This window comes from Pogoniulus pusillus, chromosome 28, assembly GCF_015220805.1.
Source record: "Pogoniulus pusillus isolate bPogPus1 chromosome 28, bPogPus1.pri, whole genome shotgun sequence".
NCBI classification, from domain to species: Eukaryota; Metazoa; Chordata; class Aves; order Piciformes; family Lybiidae; genus Pogoniulus; species Pogoniulus pusillus.
The window spans coordinates 13,477,127-13,496,466 of record NC_087291.1 but is presented as its reverse complement, the minus strand read 5'-3'; the positions used below and the strand labels follow the sequence as shown (position 1 = coordinate 13,496,466).

The following is a 19,340-nucleotide window of genomic DNA, read 5'->3' as shown; positions in this document are numbered from 1 at the left end:
CAAAACTCCCTAACAAACATCAAAAGTTTAACCCCAAAAAAATAACAAACCTAAAATATCTAAATAACAAAACACCTAACAAAAGTATATAACAGACCTGACCAAATCTAACCAAGACCACCTCACTTGGAAAACCTAACATGAAATTCTACCAAAAAAACATAATCAAACAAACAAACAAAAAAAAAATCTAACCAAACCAAACCTAGAAACTCTTCACCAAAACAAACCCAAAATACGTAACCAAAAAATGGACCTTGAGCCTGTTTGGAGGTTGTAGCAGGGGAGCGCAGCTACCGTATACCCTTGACCAATGAACGATACCATCTCTATCAGGGCAGGTCATCCTCCTTCACCGAGCACACAGCTTTGGGAAGGAAGCCAAACCTGAACTAATCTAAAAACCCAACAAAAGAAACCCAAGAAACCTTAAAAACCTAACCAAATACATTTAACAAAAAACCCTAATTAGGCTAAAAACTGACGTAGAAAATCGAACAACAACAAAAATATCTATGCAAAAAAATCTAACACAGAGAACCTAACCAACATTAAATTCTACCCAAAAAACCTAACCCAACCCAAACAGTCTAACCAAATGAAACCTAAAAACTCTTAACCAAAAGAAACCCCAAAAAACGTAACCAAGAAATGGACCTTGAGCTTGTTTGGAGGTTGTAGCAGGGGAGCGCAGCTACCCTATACCCTTGACTATGTACCCTTTGGGAGGGACGCACATGGAGTGGCGAGGAAGGGGACCCCTCTCTAGCCAGCCAGATCAGACAAATGGGGTGATGAATGTCACAGCCAGATTGCCCTCACATCCTAACCAAATATATCTAACCAACATTAAAAAACTAACCAACATTACAAACCTAACAGTCACAAAAACTCAAACAAACAAAAAAACCCCTAACAAACCTAAAACTAATAAAAAGCCTCAACAAAACTAAAAGTTTGAACAAAACCCCCTAACAAACATCAAAAGTCTAACCCCAAAAAGCTAACAGACCTAAAATATCTAAATAACAAAACACCTAACAAAAAAAACCTATCGAACCCAAAACATCTAACCAAAAGAGCCTGACAAGCTTGAAAGTCTAAACAAAAAGCCCTAATAATCACCTTAAAAATCCAGCATACAAAATCTAGCATACTAAATAAATCAAGCATAAAATTAAGCCAAATCCTGGTTGCACTTGTATCCTTTGTGGTTTGTGTCTTTTCAAGTGTTTGGGGATCTGGGAGAGCCCTGGCATTTCAGGCCAGTAACAGACTCGGGGTTCCTTGACTCATGGTGAAGGCAGAGAACTGCAGGAGAGTGCAGTTCTGCTGTGTGCTGCTGAGTTCTGCACGAGCTCTGACACAGGGCTGAGGGCTCCATCCAGGAGAGCAGCTCTCTGCAGTGCAGGTCTCAGCCCCACTCAGGAGGCAGAAGGCACAGCTGTAAGATGGCTTAGGCAGGGACCAGACACCCCATGCTGAGCTGAGACATGTCCCTTGGGCCCTTGGCAGCAGAAGGTGTGGATGGGGGTCCCAGAGGAGGCTGGTTCCAACCATTAAGGCCCATGACCAAAAAAGAAAATCAGGTAGACATGCTGGGAGACCTACATAGCTGAGCAAGGAGCTCTTGAAGGAAATCTCAGGGAAGAAAGAAACTTACAATTCAGGGAAGAAGGGATTTGTCACTTGGGAGAACTATGGAGAAGAAGAAAGGCAACAAGGAAGGCCAAAGCCCTCATGCAACTGAAGCTGGCAAGGAAGTAAAAGAGAACAAGAAAGGCTTCTCCAAATCGATCAGTAGAAAAAGAAAGAACAGGGAAGGTGTGAGCCACTGCTGAACGAGGAGGCAGCCTTGATAACTGAGCACGCGGAGAAGGCAGCGTTGCTGAATGCCTTGTTTCAGTCTTTACATCTAAGGCTGAACTCCCCTATGGACTCCAGACCCTGGATGAAGGAGAGGAAGCCTGGAAGAGGGAATGCACATGGGTCAGTGCAGACTGGGTTAGGGATCAATTGCACAAACTGAACACAAGTTCAGTTGTGATGGGATGCACCCAAGGATGCTGAGAGAACTGCCTGATGTTATTGCTCTGCCACTCTCCAGCATTCTTGCCAAATCGTGGCAGACAGGAGAGATGACTGAGGACTGGATAAGAGCCAATGTCACTCCAGCCTTCAAAAGGGCAAGAAAGTGGTTCCAGGGAGATATAGACCACTCAGCCTCTCCCCCATCCCTGGAAAAATGATGGAGTGGCTCCTTCTGGAAGGCATCGCAAGGCACTTGGAAGAGAAGAAGATTATCAGGAGTAGTCAGCATGGTCTCGCTTGCTCACTGTGATGGGACAAAGAGCAATGGGTGTAAGTTGCAGCACAAGAGGTTCTGCAACACAAGGGGGAACTTCTTTACTGTAAGGGTCACAGAGCACTGGAACAGGCTTCCCAGAGAGGTTGTAGAGTCTCCTCTGGAGACTTTCAAGGCCTGTCTAGATGTGTTCCTCTGTTATCTGTGCCAGATGTGTGGTCCTGCTCTGCCAGGGGAGTTGGACTTGATGATCTCCTTGGGTCCCTTCCAACCCCTAATATCCTGTGAGGACCAAAACAATGCTGTCAAAGAGAAGTTAACTTTCAAACCAGATCAGTTCCCTGCTGTAACCCATGGTTACATTCAGCAACATGGAAGAGAAGACACAGCAAGACGCTGAAGTTAGGGCGAGAGAATGCAGGACTGCCTCTGTTAATGATGGAGACTTGTCTGTCTTCAGTCCTTTATGAAATATTTGCCTGAAATAATATTAAGCATATCTTCCCCTGAAAGTCCTCATTTTCTTCCATGACTATCTACAGAAATATCTGTACAGTTGCCTCATACTCATGCCAAAGATTCACAGTGCTGAAATTGGGTGGCAAGAATCAAAAGGCCCTGCGAAGACTGGAAAACTTCTGTTTGACTGCAATTTGAGAGAGAAAGAACTGATGTTTTTGTTTACCCCATGTGAATTATTGACATGGTAACTAAAGACATCTTGAAGCTGCTGCATTTATTACTACAGCTGATTTCTAAACATGAAAATATTATACTATATTTATATACACATTTGAAAATAGCATATGTGTTATTTATTCATTAGGGAGTAACATATGAACAGCATCACCTGGTGACAACTGTAAAAAAATGTAATCCAACATGCAGCCTTCTCCTGTCACAGTATTTTTGGCTTGCAGCATCTCTTTCCACTCATGCTGACTCTTTCAGGAAGGAATGGGAGATATGCTTAACCACTGGGGCACTTCAAATATTCATACCCAAACTTCTCTGTCCAGCAATGGCTTGCCTGGGAGACACTTGGAAATGATTATTCATCAATGCAAGTAATAGAGCTCCACAGCTCTCCTCAAGAGCTTACTACTTTGCTGACCATTTCCATCAAACACTCTACATTATCATTCAAATAACTGATAGGAACGTTGATGATGCCCTAATCTGGTCTGTTTCGGTACAGGCCTTCATAAAAGACTTTAGGCAAAACCTTCACACAAGGCCAGCATAGATACAGGACAGTAGAAAGTAAAGACAGGAATCCACAGACAATATAAGGGAAGGTGACTGGGATTAAGGGTCAAAAACAATGAAACAGATGACAGACAGCTGGCATCAACACAAAAAGTACACTTGAGCATGAGCACCAAAAGTGGCAAGAAGTGCGGTTACAAAAAATGGTGATGCAGAAACCAGTATTGCAGTTTAAAGCTGACACCATAAAAAATAAGAAGGAATATTCTAAAAAGAGAATTTCCTGTCTAATAGAGACAATTAAAAAAGCATCAAGGTGAGACTTCCCTCTGTGACTGACTCTGTCCTAATACAAGAAAGCAGACCTTGCCATTGGTGAGTGCAGAGTATGGGAAGGTCTGGGCAAGGGAAGGAAGAACTTAATGGTTTTCAGGTTAAATGTTATAAAGCTTTATTGGCATGCTGACTATTTGCCTATCAATCCAGACTATATTTCTTTGTTCCCATGTAGAAAAAATCTGCCCCATCTCCAACTGCCTCATCTATAGGCACGAGGGGGTGTCTGAAGGGCTACGCTCATCATATTTCACTTCAGTGGAGTGGGACGGATTCCCACAGCACAAAAAAAAAAGTTAGGCACAGCTATCTCACTGACACCACAGAAATAAATCCAGGCACAGCAGAGTTTTCAGGCTCTGGAAGTGATGCAGACTGAAATTATTCTAACAGTTGATAAGATGTGTATCTGAGGCCCCTCACTACAGTGGTGTTACTGTGAGGTTTTACATTTCAGCTTCCTAGCTACTTCATAAGAAGGCTAAAGTCTTTCCCATGAAAGATTTAAATGTAACCAGAAAAGGTTTTTATTGCCAAAAAAAAAAAAAAAGATAGATACCATCACAGGGTTTTAAGGACTATTGGCTGTTCTTTAATATTAAAAAAAAAAATAGATTGGACCAAGATTTTTACCAGATTAATAGAGCAGCCACTGGTTTTTGCACATCCTACCTACCAAACATGCTAATGTGTTGCTTTCCATTTTGCTGCCATGAACATGGACAGGTGGTTTCCCTCTGCAGATGTCTAGTTTTAAAACAAGTTCATCACTTTTTTAACTTAGATCCGTTTAGAAAATAGCCTTGTATAGTTACAACATACACCACTAGGCACTGAGGAGTCACCATGAAGCTGAAAATGTCTTCTAAGCTTTCTTTCTGGCTTAAGATTTCAAAGGTGTCACACTACTGGCTCTGGAAATTACCTGGCAGCAGGCTGACACATGCACAGAGGTTCATTTTCATGGGGACATCAGAGAAGTTTGTTAGTTAGCCCCAACAAGGCTTACGATTTTTAACTACACAGAGTGTATGATTTTGTGACTTACTGCTTCTGCAAGCACTGCTTTAGTCCTGAATTGCCACAGTACAGAACACTGCCACAACAGAATCATAGAATCAACCAGCTTGGAAGAGACCTCCAAGATCATCCAGTCCAACATATCACCCAGCCCTAGCCAATCAACTGGACCATGGCACTAAGTGCCTCAATCAGTCTTGAACACCTGCAGGGATGGTGACTCCACCACCTCCCCGGGCAGCCCCTTCCAATGCAAATCACTCTCTCAGTGAAGAACTTGCTCCTAACATCCAGCCTAGACCTCGCCCTGCACAACTTGAGACTGTGTCCCCTTCTTCTGTTGCTAGTTGCCTGGCAGAAGAGACCAACCCCCACCCGGCTATAGCCTCCTTTCAGGTAGCTGAAGACAGCTGAATGCTGTGGAGATGGGCACTGTGTTGGTCATGGGTCTCCAAGCAGTTTGGGATTCCATGATTTTCATACCTTTCTGACAAGTGCCCGTGACTTGTGACATTTCTGGAGACCTATGTGAGTGCCAGTAGTCTGGGTGCATAGGGTAAGCCAAATTGCACAAAGGGGAACAAATGTAATTAGAAGCTGTAAAGTTGAACTGGGCACTGTTTGGGAGGTTAATAGAGAGCAGAATCTCAGCCTGACAAAAGGAGCCCTCTAGCCTGGCTGGCTGAAGCTGAAGGGCTGCACATGACTGCACACAGTGGAACAAATTTCATTATGAGCCTTGAGACCAACATTTTTAAAGCTTAGTGGAATGGGTCAAGTTCACAGGGATAATTTGGTTACTACAAAAACATATCCATGACGTTTGACACTTATTATGCTATCAGACTATTTCTGTCCTTTAAAATCCCATCCCTGCTATGACATAATTGTCCTGGTTCACTCAAGTGATCACTATGTTTGACCAAAGCATCTAATTAGATAGACTAATGACTGACTCTATTCTGACAGCTTCAACAGTCAAAAAATTGCTTTCTGGGGCCCCCAGAACTAATAGAGAGGGAGGAGGGGAAAATCTTTAATTTGGATGTACTGAAGGAATTAGTAACAGTTTTGAAAGACAAGCCTGCAATCAAACTCTCCTCATTGGAGATTAAAAAGGGGAAGATGAAACACACATCTGAGCTATAGATATGTATGCACACATGTATGCATGTCATTATGGATGCTTCTTTGCTGATTTTCTTTTCCCATTGATTTCTACTGAGATATAAAGGGCTAGGCCAGGTTGAACTCTCTTATTCAGATTCTAACCTTTCTTCAAGTTACAGTTCAATCCTTACTGCCCTGCTTACTGCTGCATATGCTACGTGAAATATACTCAGAAACCAAAGCCACAGTATCTTATTTCTTAACAAAAGACAAGGTTGGCTCCCACAGACATGGAAATTGCCTGCTGTTGGCCTGTCCTCTCGATATCACTGAAGGAAGAAGCTGTTTCAATAATGGGCTCCATCCATCTATCCCTTTCCAGTAGAATTTGTGAATGACTTCGTCATTCAGTCTACAGACTCCATGTAAAACCTCCCTTATGGTGTAGCCTACTATAAACAACAAATTATCATAACACTGCTCCAAAACCCAGAGATTCATGCCCAGAAAACCTTCTTTCATCCATTCTTTGGGGACAGAGACTCTTGGATAATGTACATGCCTTGTGTGCACATCAGTTCCTAAATGCAGCAGCTGGAATGAAACCGTCTTTGTAGATAAAGTTGATGTTTTCATTTTTTTCCCCTGAAGGACAATATATAATGCAACTTTTCAATTTTCATTAACTGTGGCACAGGCTGCTATAGGCTAAGCTCTCAGCTACGAACAAGAGTAAAGCAATGAAACTCTACAGAGGAACATTTCAGCTAAACGCCATCCTTGGTGTTTTGTGGCGATGCTAAGCTTGGATGGGACTACAGTAATTATATCTCTCTCCAGCTGTTCTAATAGTAAATGCACCAGGAAGATGTCCTTTTATTCCCCTGTTCTCAGTCCCATACCCCCAGGTAGCTAGAATGCTGGTGTATCTTAATTGAAAATGTAAAAGGATCAGAACTAACAGACTTAAGAGAAACGGGATGGGAGTCAGAAAGCAAAGCTAAAGCTGACTTCTTGGGATGGGAGAGGAATAATTCCAAACTACAGAATTTGAATAGCCTCTGGAGATACCGCTACTTCTGTGATCTAACACAGGCAGCTCAAGTACTAGAAAACTTACTGAATACGTCAGGCAAGAAAGATGAAGTCTTTTCTACCCCAAGCTTGAATATTGGTGCCTGTGTTGAGATGATTTTTGAGTGTGTTCATGGGTGATGTACCAGTTGGAGGCTTGGTTACATCACCTTCCAAAACAAACACTGTCTTCTACCATGGTCTTATTAGAAGTGTAAACTTTTTAATTGCTGAAAAGATGATAGTAAAAATTAGCAAACCTGAAAGATTTTTAATTCATATTACTGGGATGTCTTCTAGTAACTACTGTGCTTGCTCCTTGAGACAGCTGATTGTACAACGAGGAGCATAGGCTGCTTAGGAAAATCGAGAGCAAGGTTTCCATCCAGTCTCCTGAAAGCTAATGTACAACAAACAAATTTCACAGGCCCAAATCTGGCTGTCTTTAGGCAAGTCTTCATGCCAAGAAGCCACATGGCTTGCTGAAGCAGAAATTTTCATAGATTTTATTTGCACTGCAGTTCTCAAATATTTAGCTAGATCTTATGATCATATCAGTGTTTGTGTCTTGTGGGAGCACACAGAAGCAAATTTAGTTTCACAATTACTGTTTCTTTCTTCATGAGCTCAAAACTGGGAGAAGGGGAAGTCCTTGAAGCACAAAAGACACTCCAGAATAGATCTTTGGTATGGAGAAATCAGTTCTTATAATCAGAGAACTGTATCTGGACACTACCACATGCTGTAACCTCTCTACTGTTTGTTTTAACCCAGCACGTGAAGGGTCTAACAAGTGTGACTGTTTTTGCTTTGTCAGGCTGGTGTACTGTGTCCTACATGGAAAGTAAGAAGGAAATTAGGTAGCCCATACTCATCCAGTCTGACCCAAATAAGCATAACATGTTCAGCCTTGGAGATTTATGCACAGAACCTGCCTTTCCTATCATGCAAATGACATGAATTCCTTTTTCCCTAATGCTTTGACAGATAGAATCACACAATGCATTAGGCTGGAAGGGACCTTTAGAGGTCATCCAGCCCAACCCCCTCAAGTAAGCTGGGACATCCCCAAATAGATCAAGTTGCTCAGAGCCCCATCAAGCCTGATCTTGAATGCCTCCAGGGAACATCTCTGTTCTGACAGGGAAACTAACCTGTAAGCTTCCATCCGTGATTAAAAAAATGACATAAACAATGGGCATATTTAATGCTAAAACAAATTTACCATCCCATACACAAAGCTTCTCCCAGGCTTTAGAGACTCTAGATATAATGTTCAACAGCGATTTACCCTGAGGAAGATATAAGGCACTATTTTCAGCCCAGTGTCAATCTAAACTGCATATACTTGCCAGCTTGCTGTACTCTCAGTTACTGTACTTACCGTCATTGTCTGCTTCAGAGCACTCAGACTCACACATCAGCTTGTCCATGAGAATGCTCAGGGCTAGTCCTGCCAGTCTACAGCAAAGGCAAGGTGAGATCCTCGTAGGTCAGATTTCTTCCAGATAATCTTCTGCTCATGCCTGAAAAAACAGGTCCCGTTGATCCCTTCAGCATCACAGCAGTCCAAAGGCCTTTGTTTCCTCTGGGTTAGGAGTCTTCACTGGAAGGGCTGGAACCTCTGCCAATGCTTGCTGAAAAGCACCCCGCTGGCTTTGATTTACTTCAAGGCTTTCAAAAAGTATGGTAAAATTTGCTTGCTGAATGTTCAGCTTCTTTTGTTGAAAAGCAGACACTGTAATCATAAATAACAGTACCTAAAACTATTAGTGGCCTTACTACAAGTTGCATAGAACACTTAGCAATAAAATAACTTTTCAAGCTATAAATAGTAAATCAAGATGCAAACAGATTGTCTTGTACCTCAATATAAATTGCAGATACAATACCACCTAAAATTCAGGCTGAGATTTAAGATGATTCCCAGATACTTAAATTCAAAGACATAATTTAATATGGGGTTAGCTAAAGTACTAATGTTTAATTGCTCCTTACAAGAGCTTTTTCAACAGAAGACTTGATTATGCCTAAACCAGGCCAGAACGATATTAAAATTGTGCTGCAGAGCAATATAAATTTGAGCTATCACTGATGCAGTTCCATAAAGAATGGCACCATCTTCATGGAGAGCCATTTATTTATATTTTCTGCAAACTTGATAGCTATTGAAAAAGTCTGCAAGGAAATAAGCTCTCGGGGGAAAAAAAAAGCAGCTGATATAATGAAAGCCTCTGAATTTGTTTAATGAATGTATTTCTTTCATAATTCGATAACAAGAAACTGAGCAACCTTAAATATCTGTTAATATGGACAGTCCCTTGTAGCAAAACTCTGGAACATTCAGTTTTATTTTGGTCTATTCGAGCTGAGGCAAGACAGTGATTGCAGTCAGCAAACAAAAGCAGAGGCCAAAGTTGTCTCAGGAGGTAGTGGAGTGGTCTCCTATCCCTTAGGGAGGGAAGCATTTGAACCTTCAGCACTCCCAAAGGGCAAGCATTAACAGGTTGACACTACATCCTCAGGACACCTGTGTTACTGGACACCTAGAAAAACCTGTTCAAACTGCCATTCTTACTGAAGTTTAAACCTATCTCCTGTCCAATCCTCCCTAAGCACAAATTATTTTCTTCTCTGGATTAATTTGGAAACTTTTGCCATGGTCCTTTTCTCACCAGACTTCCCTCGAGTGAAGAAAACACCTTGTTTCATTCTTTTGGGCCTGACTTCCAGAGCTTGTCTGGACTTTTCTGGATCTCATCTGAAACTGATCAAGGGTAAGTCTGAAGCTCTGTCACTTCCAGCCACAGTGAAGAGTTCACTTCATGTATTTGGCATATCAGGGGCAACTCAACATCTACTGTGTTGGTTTTTTATCAGAATGACCTGTTGACTGATACTGAGTTTATTGTTCCCATATCTGTTTCCAAACTGCAACACAACAGTTTCCTCATCCTCTCTTTGCACAGTTATTATTTTTGCCCAAGGGCAATACCTTGTGGTTATTTCTGATTAGTATCTTCTGTTATGCTTCTTCAGGCTGCTTCTCAGTTTGTCAAGATCACTTAGCTTTCTAACCCTGTGCTTTCACAGAATCAATCAGGTTGGAAAAGACCTTTGAGATCATCAAGTCCTACCTATCACCAACACCATCTAATCAACTCGACCATGGCATCAAGCATCACATTCTCTTTCAAAACACCTCTAGGGATGGTGACTCCACCACCTCTCCAGGCATCTCATTCTTGTGCCAATCACTCTTTCTGATAAGAACTTCCTAAATCTCCTCTGGAACAGCCTGAGACTGTCCCTGGTTGCCTCCAGTACACTTACACTTAGCACAATCATAACCAAGACAGACCTTTAAGGAACTAATTCATTACATGTCTTCACAATCCTTGATGACTGCTTTCTTGATCTATTTACCACTCAGTTTTACAACTGTTCTCTAGTAATGAAATCAAGGCTATGATCTCGTAGCTAAAGAATACACAGGATAGTGTCAGAAAGACCTTCCCAAAGCTACCCACTGCTGTTCTCTATTTGTGTAGCACATTGCCACAGTGCAAAATATAGACCTTATAAAGAAATATTTGAAGATCTTATGAAATATCACATCAAATATTTGCAATAGGCAATTCTTTTTTCTCTTCTCTATCCTTGACCCTATTTTAGGAAGTAAAGTTGTTGTTTTTTCCTCTCTTTAGAAAATATTGCTACTGCCTTAAAACTATAAAATTTCTTCTGCATCATAACAGGCCTGGAATAAGCCTAAGGAGGGAGTGTTTTTCTCTGACTCATGAGAACAACTTTCACATGATGAGTGAACTTTATGTCTAGGGTGCCAGCAGAAGATACCAAATGTACTTAAAGCTATTCTCTAGTGCTATCCTGTGTGCAACCATTTTAGCCTTTTTAGGCCTGGCTAATATACAGGAGAACACAAATGGTCCATAAGAAAAATAATTTCTTTAGGTGTCAATCCACTCACAATTGCATTCCAGTCATTAGGAATCTCAGACTTTCTGGTCATCAAAATCAGAACTTTTTTTACACTATGACTCTCAGTTTGTCTTGCAATAACTGGGACAGGTTATGAAACCAGAGGCTATTACATATTTATGCACTCACCAGGCTACATGTTTCTATAATCCAGTAAGGTGATGAGATGGGGACTGCAACACACAGCCTGCAAAAACCTCTGCATATGGAATGTCTCTCACTGCCTTCCTCCCATGGAAGACTTTTCACAGGTATGCAAGACAAGAGAAAGGGATAAGAAAGGCCCTATTGTGAATCCACACGCCTTGGAAAAGGACAAATGATCATTTTGAGCATGGCCCAAGCTCAAGGACCATGATGGAATACACTTGGGAAGTCTCCCTTCAGGCAGTGGATCAGACTTGTTTTTTTCCACTAGCTGATTAGCATTTTTGAGAGGATCATTCGGTTCTTGCCTCATACTATAGTGAGCTGACAGCTCAGGAGAGAAATTCTCTTATGGCAAGAGACTAGACTCAGTTACTTTCACCACTAGACCCTGAGATGAAATCATGTTTTTGAACTGGCTTCTGAATCCTAATCCCAAACACCATGGTATTTCCTCAGGCAACCAAAACCTATTAGTGTTGTCAGTTTTCATGCCACTACAGCTATTATCCACAATACTTACTCAGAATTGATGCCACCAGTAAATCATCCCATTACTAATCATTTGGAACCAAAGTAAGAACATGAAACCTTAATTAACATCCACACACTTTGCAAAGGGCACAAGTGACACAAGTAATCAGTCTGTAGTTGAATTTTGCCTAAGGAGGAGTTTGGGGCTTACAGGTGTGGGAAGCTTTAAAATTGAATAGGAAATTTTGAAATTGCTATTTAATTCTGTACTGTGCAATGCTGTAGTAGAAAAGGTTCAGGACGGTGGTGGAAGCCCCATCCCTGGAGGTGTTTAAGGCTAGGCTGGATGAGGCTCTATATAGACTGATCTAGTGGGAGGTGTCCTGGCCATGGCAGGATTGGAACTAGGTGATCCTTGTGGTCCCTTCCAACACTGACTGATTCTATGATTCTAAAAGAAAAGAAAAATGGGATGGGCAACATCTCCCAACATGGGAAGTTGTTTAATAGCTTCCCAATTCATTATAAATATTAAGAAAAGTACCAGATCAATTTACATTTTTTCCCTAGACAGCTGTAATTTGGAGGCATATTCTGCAGCAAAGAGGCTGTGATTTCTGACCCGAATTCAGCAGCAAACAAGTCCATAGAGATGAACCCAGCCGCACCCAGTCTGAAAACAAGATCAAAGTCAGAACTGCAGAGGTAGTTTTTAATTAAGGCAATTTGAGTAAAAATAATGAAAGCGGAAGTCACATTTCTGCAAAAGCAATTTGGCAGGAGGGCTAGCCCTCTGCTTTATAGTACTTCAGATGAAAAAGGAAGATGCTATTAGTTGCTTTCTTTGTTAAGTGCTTGAATTAAAACCTTGGTGCCACTCGTTTACTATTTGCCAGTAGCGCTGAGTGAGTAATTCTCTGCCTGTAATTTCTTCGACTAAATTAGCCTCTTTTGCTTCTTGCAGAGTATCTAGCAGCAGATCATGATTTTCTCATTTAAATGTGCTCAACAAATGTATCTGAATTTTTTACCCTGTGAACTGATTGCAAATATTTGAAATTCAAGCTGCTCTCTTATTTGGGGTTGGTATATCAGGTCACACTGTTTGTCCTCTCTGACTGCGCCAGTGTGAAAAACACTACTTACAGCACGCACAATTCTCTGTCACACTCCTCCCCCCAAAAAAAAATTAGTCTTTCAGAAATGCTTGTGTGAAACAAAATTTCATCATGTTTGTTTTTACAAACCTTCCTGCTAAAAGTAAATTTTCATATTCTTTCACCAAGAAGGAAATATGAATAGGTTCTTTATGGGCAAAGAGAATTAATTTCAGAGCTTGAATGTTTACTTGCACACATTTTTTGTATTAGTCATTCCATGCTTGTTTATAGACAAAGAATGAATGAGAGAAAAATGCCTTCAATTCATATAACATCCTTACAAAAGACAGAGAAGGACCAAAATAAGATAAAGAATTAAAAATAGATATATTTGGTATTCAGAGAGGGAGAATGTTGGAGTGTGCAGCAAGTTTGGCAAAAGCAGACAAGCAGAAAAATTCAATCCCTCGACTAGGCATCATTTACCAGAAACTGCACTTTAATAAGCCAGGAATAAGCTCCAGTCTACAGTTTTTGTTGTCTTTCCACAGAGCAACAGGATTCTAGTTAAGGGGGATCCTCATGGACCATAATTACTATGCTGTTTGCAAATGTTGATATAATTTGGAAGGGTAAACTTATTCTCACATGATGGCTCCATGGATTCAGCCAGTCCACTGCTGAATGGTGAACAACCAAAAAGAACAAATAATGTTCTCAAGTGTGGTCACTTATTTTTACAGGGATTTAATTATCATAAACATAAGCATTTATTTTCTGTCGAAGTATTCAGGTAGTTTGGAGAAACAGACATGCAGTGAGAGCAGTGAAGGAGGAAAGGAGTGATTATATGTAGACAGTGAATGGCATCATGGAAAAGCTCCTAAATGAATAAAACGAGCACGAATGCACACAGATCACTTGTCCTAGTTCCCAGGTTCTTAGTTTTTTTTCTTTCTTACAGGCCCTTTCTCTTGCTCTTTATCTGTCTTGACCTAGGTCAGTTTCTTCTCTTAACTTTAAATTGCTTAGCCATCTGACAGACCAACCAAAACAAGACCATAAGTACAGGCAGGACAATTCTTGTTTCAGTGGATTTCCCCATGTGTTGGCCTCTATCCCAGGTCTCATACTGTGTTTCCTGCAGACCTCTGCTTCCACGGCCACCAAGAGGCCACACCAGTGCACACACCAGTGTCCTCAAAGCCAGAGACATCATCCTGTCCAGCAACTGCAGTCATCTGCCTAATCCATCACTGTGTGAGCACCTCTACATTTCTCTCTTACAGCCACAGAAGCAGACAGCCATTCCAGTAGTTGTCCTAGGCACATAAAACCTACATGGGATACATATTTAGCAATGTGATAGCCAAAAGAAACAGTCTGCTTTACCAAAATGCTGACCTGAAGTAGACTGCTAAGGTAAAACAGTATCTTCCATAGTGAGCTCCATAGCACAAAAGACTACTCAAGTAAGCAACTTCAATTCTAAACTATTTTTTAGGGACAAAATTTTCCCCATCCCTCAGACACAAGCAATCTCTGACTTGCTGATGACATTCAGGCCCTGTGCAGCTTAATCCACCCCCATTTAGGCAGAGACCATTGCATGACCTTTGCCTTCAATATTTTTATTAAAATACTCAAAGTTATCTCTCAGCACTTATTATACTTCAAACTTATTATACTTCAAAACTGTCCTGGTGCCGACCCCCAGCTCTAGAAGCATCAACACAATCAAACAAAACCCACCCATTCCTGTTCAGCACCAAAGCAATTCTTTGAGTCTGAGTACTGAAATGAGTGATATCCCAAGCAGGAGCTTGGAAGATCATGCAGGTTGATTTTGATTTTGGGGGGGGGGAAAGATTGTGTGTGGAAAATGGATATATATGTGTATATTTAGCTTATATATATATATATATATATATATATATGTGTGTGTGTCTAGTTGATTGGATAAGGCTGGGTGATAGGTTGGACTGGATGATCTTGGAGGTCTCTTCCAAGCTGGTTGATTCTATGATATATATTTTATATATATATATATATATATACACACATGTATATATATTTGTTTCAAGTTATCTTAATAGAACAGCAATTCCTTTAATATATATATATTAAGTCACATGTTTCTCTCTGTTTGCAATGCTAAAAAAACAATTCCCCATGGAAATTAAATCAAGTCAGAGTCACAATGGAAACTTTTTTTTCCCATATATCAGTATTTCTGTTTTTCACATGTTTTTGCATAATGATAGGGCTAATATAACATAACAAATCCTAAACTGTTTTTACAAGGAGTGGAAAAAAAAGATGTGTAAAAGTATGCTCTGTCTTGCTTCCTTCTGTTCACAATGTATCTAAATACAACAAATGGTGTTCTTGCTCTTTCTGTCTGTTTCTCAATCTGTTTGGAAAGTAGCCATCATTCTGCAGCCAACCATAATATTTGACACTTCCTGACATCATGAAAGCCACCATCTGTCTATCATTGAAGCCCTGTACTTTTTAAAGACTGCTTGGCCTGATCTTTAGTGAAGCTTCACTGCAAAGGCACAAATCAATTTGGATAGAAAACTGGGGATGTCTGACAAAAGGAATCTGTGCAAAATTACGTTTTTGCTGGGTTCAGCCACAAAACAAAAGAAGTATCAGGATCTCCTTGCAGGCAGGAAAGAAAAAAATAGAGGAGAAGGGAAGGGAAGGGAGAGGAGAAGGGAAGGGAAGGGAGAGGAGAAGGGAAGGGAAGGGAAGGGAGAGGAGAAGGGAAGGGAAGGGAAGGGAAGGGAGAGGAGAAGGGAAGGGAAGGGAAGGGAAGGGAGAGGAGAAGGGAAGGGAAGGGAAGGGAGAGGAGAAGGGAAGGGAAGGGAAGGGAGAGGAGAAGGGAAGGGAAGGGAGAGGAGAAGGGAAGGGAAGGGAGAGGAGAAGGGAAGGGAAGGGAAGGGAAGGGAAGGGAAGGGAAGGGAAGGGAAGGGAAGGGAAGGGAAGGGAAGGGAAGGGAAGGGAAGGGAAGGGAAGGGAAGGGAAGGGAAGGGAAGGGAAGGGAAGGGAAGGGAAGGGAAGGGAAGGGAAGGGAGAGGAGAAGGGAAGGGAAGGGAAGGGAGAGGAGAAGGGAAGGGAAGGGAAGGGAAGGGAGAGGAGAAGGGAAGGGAAGGGAAGGGAAGGGAGAGGAGAAGGGAAGGGAAGGGAAGGGAGAGGAGAAGGGAAGGGAAGGGAAGGGAAGGGAGAGGAGAAGGGAAGGGAAGGGAAGGGAGAGGAGAAGGGAAGGGAAGGGAAGGGAGAGGAGAAGGGAAGGGAAGGGAAGGGAAGGGAGAGGAGAAGGGAAGGGAAGGGAAGGGAGAGGAGAAGGGAAGGGAAGGGAAGGGAGAGGAGAAGGGAAGGGAAGGGAGAGGAGAAGGGAAGGGAAGGGAGAGGAGAAGGGAAGGGAAGGGAGAGGAGAAGGGAAGGGAAGGGAGAGGAGAAGGGAAGGGAAGGGAGAGGAGAAAAAGTTCAATTTGCTTTCAATTAGTTTGAGACCCGAGTCAGTTGAGGAAAGTGTGGAGAGTGAAACTGAATTCAGAACAAAAAAAAATGAAAAGCATGAAGCAATTTTTCTTCCTTCACCTAACTGCTCCAGTGAAAGATACAGACATGCTCCTAGTTTTTGTAAAAGTATAAAGTACAACTCTATATTCCAATGCTATTCACTGGAAATTACCATGAGATTTAATATTTAAGGATTGCAACTGTTTTCAAACATCCACAAAACAGCTTTTCTAGGCTTTTGGCTTGATATGCAAATTTTCAAGACTCTTGAAGACCACAAAGGTAGAAATCTTGGTCTATTTTGTAATTATATCCTAGAACAAAGATGTAATCTTTCTTGCCCAAGATAAGTCTTAACAGGGAGAAGGATTATGTGTGATATTTTAAGGCATGTGTTGCTACTGTTCTGTTTGCACAAAGCAGCGACTCAAGCTGTAACAGCTCTGTGTGGTTCACTTAGAGCAGATTTGGATGCAAACCTTTAGAAACCTGTCTTGGAAAATCATGACCTTTGAATACCCCACGCTCCATTTCCTTCATCTACAAATTAATTCAAGTGTCTCCTCGTGGCTACAGAAGCAGAACACTCCTCGCAGCCTTCAAGTCTGCTATACTCCTACAGGGCTACAGCTCCAAGAGACACGTAAACCAATTCACAGCTGGAAAGCCAGGACTCTCATCGCCTTTGGCTACCTCCCCTCCTTCCCTCCTCCTCTGTCAGCCTGCCCTCCTCCACCGATACTGAGAATGAAGATGAAGCATTTCCTGTGCTTTTCTCAGTGCTGGCCCTTGATAGACAATTCAGGTCAGCAGAGAGCCCCATTCACAAGCTGTGCTGCAGGCTGAGCAGGGGCTAAGTGTCCTGCGACTAACAACCAGCACACAGGGTGACAGTGAAGAAGCAGCATTTAACAGGCCAGAAAGCTGCTTGAGGTCTCCGAGCTCCTAGAAAAGAGCTGCATCTCACTTCTCACCACTACTACCTCTGCAAAGTATTGCTGCTAAGGATGCAATTAACGGGCATGACAGCATGAAAGGGAAATGCCCTTCTTACTGACAATAGATGGCAATTATTTTCACTTATGTAATTATCTCAGAGCTAGCTATAATAACATCCAAAGAAAAACTGAAGTGTGGTCCTGCATTTTGCGGTAAGAACAAATAAGGAGCCACATGGTCTGAGTAATCTGTCCAAATCCCATCTTCAGCCCAATGTCTCCTGCTTTCTGCACCCTCCTACCCTACACCACAGTGCCTGAAGACTGCTCTTCCACCCCCTCCCAACCTTATTCAATCTTCATTTCCTGCCCTCCTGCCATACCTTCCCAAGCCTCAGCTGCAGGATTTGGTTTGCAGGCTGAGAGCTGGTAGGCACAGGCACCTTCAGGACATGACCAGGCAGCAGAAAACAGGATCCATAATAGCAGTTTTAGTTTTGGGTGGAAATGATAGACTTCTCAGTATCCATGAGCCAATTCTTACAGGGTATGCTGAGTATCCTTAAAGCCTCCCAACCTGTAGACATGAAACCATTTGGATCTGAGGCAAGCTTTGCATGAGAGCTTTTCTGTTGCTTGTTTCTACTATATGGCCATCAGGATCTTCTGTCTCAGTCTCTCTTCCTTCTTTTCCTTCCCCATGACCATGACACCTGAGTGTCTCACAGCCTTTCATTAGTTTACCCAAATAATTCTCCTGTGAGGTTGTAAAGTACAGCATATTCCCATGTGCTCTATTACACCCTGACAGCAAAGAAACGATTAAGTTGCCCAGCACAGTGTTATTTCTTGGTAGCAGAGCAGGGAGGTGAATCCAGCTTTCCCAAATCTTAGGCTAATTGTCCTATCACTAGTTCCCATTAAGTCTTCCTGTTCATAGGGGCCTTCCTCTTTATTACTTTTCCACCATCTTCAAATCTAATGGTTTAAAGAACTACCTTCCATAACTTTAATGATCATTTTTTCCCCACAGGCATTTTTAATCTTTTCAGTTTTTTGCTGCTACATATCTTTAGGTTTATAAAAAAATGGCAGCTTCAGGTTTGGCACACAGACACAGAGCAGTGGATGTTGGTTTGGTTAATTGGGAGACTTCACAACAAACAGAAGTGGAGTCAGTTTAGAGCATACTAGACAGCAGAGTGATTATGGGATGTAAACTACATATCACATGGCACATAGGTACAGTCACACAGTGCGGAGCAGAGACAGCTTTATACTACCCAGGATGATACTGATGTACTGTTATATTCAGTTCTGTGGAAATTGCCTCTTCAAGTCCAAAATTGCCTCTTCAAGTCCAAAATGGCATTCAAGGAACCCCCTCAGGCACTCGTTAGAAGTAAGCCCAAGGACAAGACCATATATAGACCAGCTTCACCCAAATCCTATATCCAGGGAACTTTTTCCCTATGTGCTGTACTCTGCAGAGCAGACATGAAAGGCAGTCTGGCTTTTTACCTTTCCCTTGTGAAACACACTGAGTGGCTCAATAAATGAGGTGTAACAGCATTTATCTATCACTGAAATAAAAGAGAGAAAAGCAGCAGACATTTGTACTGTCTCTTCAGGGTAGAAAAAAGGCAAGTGAAGACTAACAATCTCTAGCTGACATTGCAGAGCCATAGCAAAACTGATGGTCCCTGCCACTTCTTTCTCTCTTTGGGAATGTTACTGGAGTCCAAATTGACAGCACTGATCCAGGCCTCTGTTTTGATACCACCAACCCCTCAAGACACTGAATGCCAAAGAATCTGTATATTACCCCATTACTGGGTAAGAGAGTAGAGTGCCATCTACTCTCTTACCCAGTAAGAGACCAGCAGAGATCTTCATGGCTGTAGACTAGGGGTAGCAAAGCACTGGGGAAAAAAGAGCAGTGCTGCAGTCCAACAAAAAGAGAGGTGAAGAGGACCTAGAAGCCGCAAAGATAAAGGAGTCAATGGAAGAAAGCAAATAAGCACAGGACTTTTCTGCTGGAATATTTTGTTGCATGAAATGAATAATCAGAGAGCTAGATTGAATGAAAAGTCA

At 41.9% G+C, this 19,340-nt stretch overlaps 1 long non-coding RNA gene across 5 annotated transcripts in view; it reads right to left on the bottom strand.

The window, feature by feature from the left end:
• Window positions 1–7,460: 7,460 nt before the first annotated feature.
• Window positions 7,461–19,340, bottom strand: part of LOC135187928 (uncharacterized) — a 66,886-nt gene continuing 55,006 nt past the window's right edge. For 4 of the 5 annotated variants that reach the window (XR_010307503.1, XR_010307505.1, XR_010307501.1 and 1 more), the window contains one exon: window positions 8,243–8,792. This is a non-coding gene — a long non-coding RNA (uncharacterized LOC135187928). Of the gene's footprint in view, window positions 7,888–8,242; window positions 8,793–19,340 lie in introns of those variants that run through there. The other variant, XR_010307506.1, reaches the window with a different exon arrangement.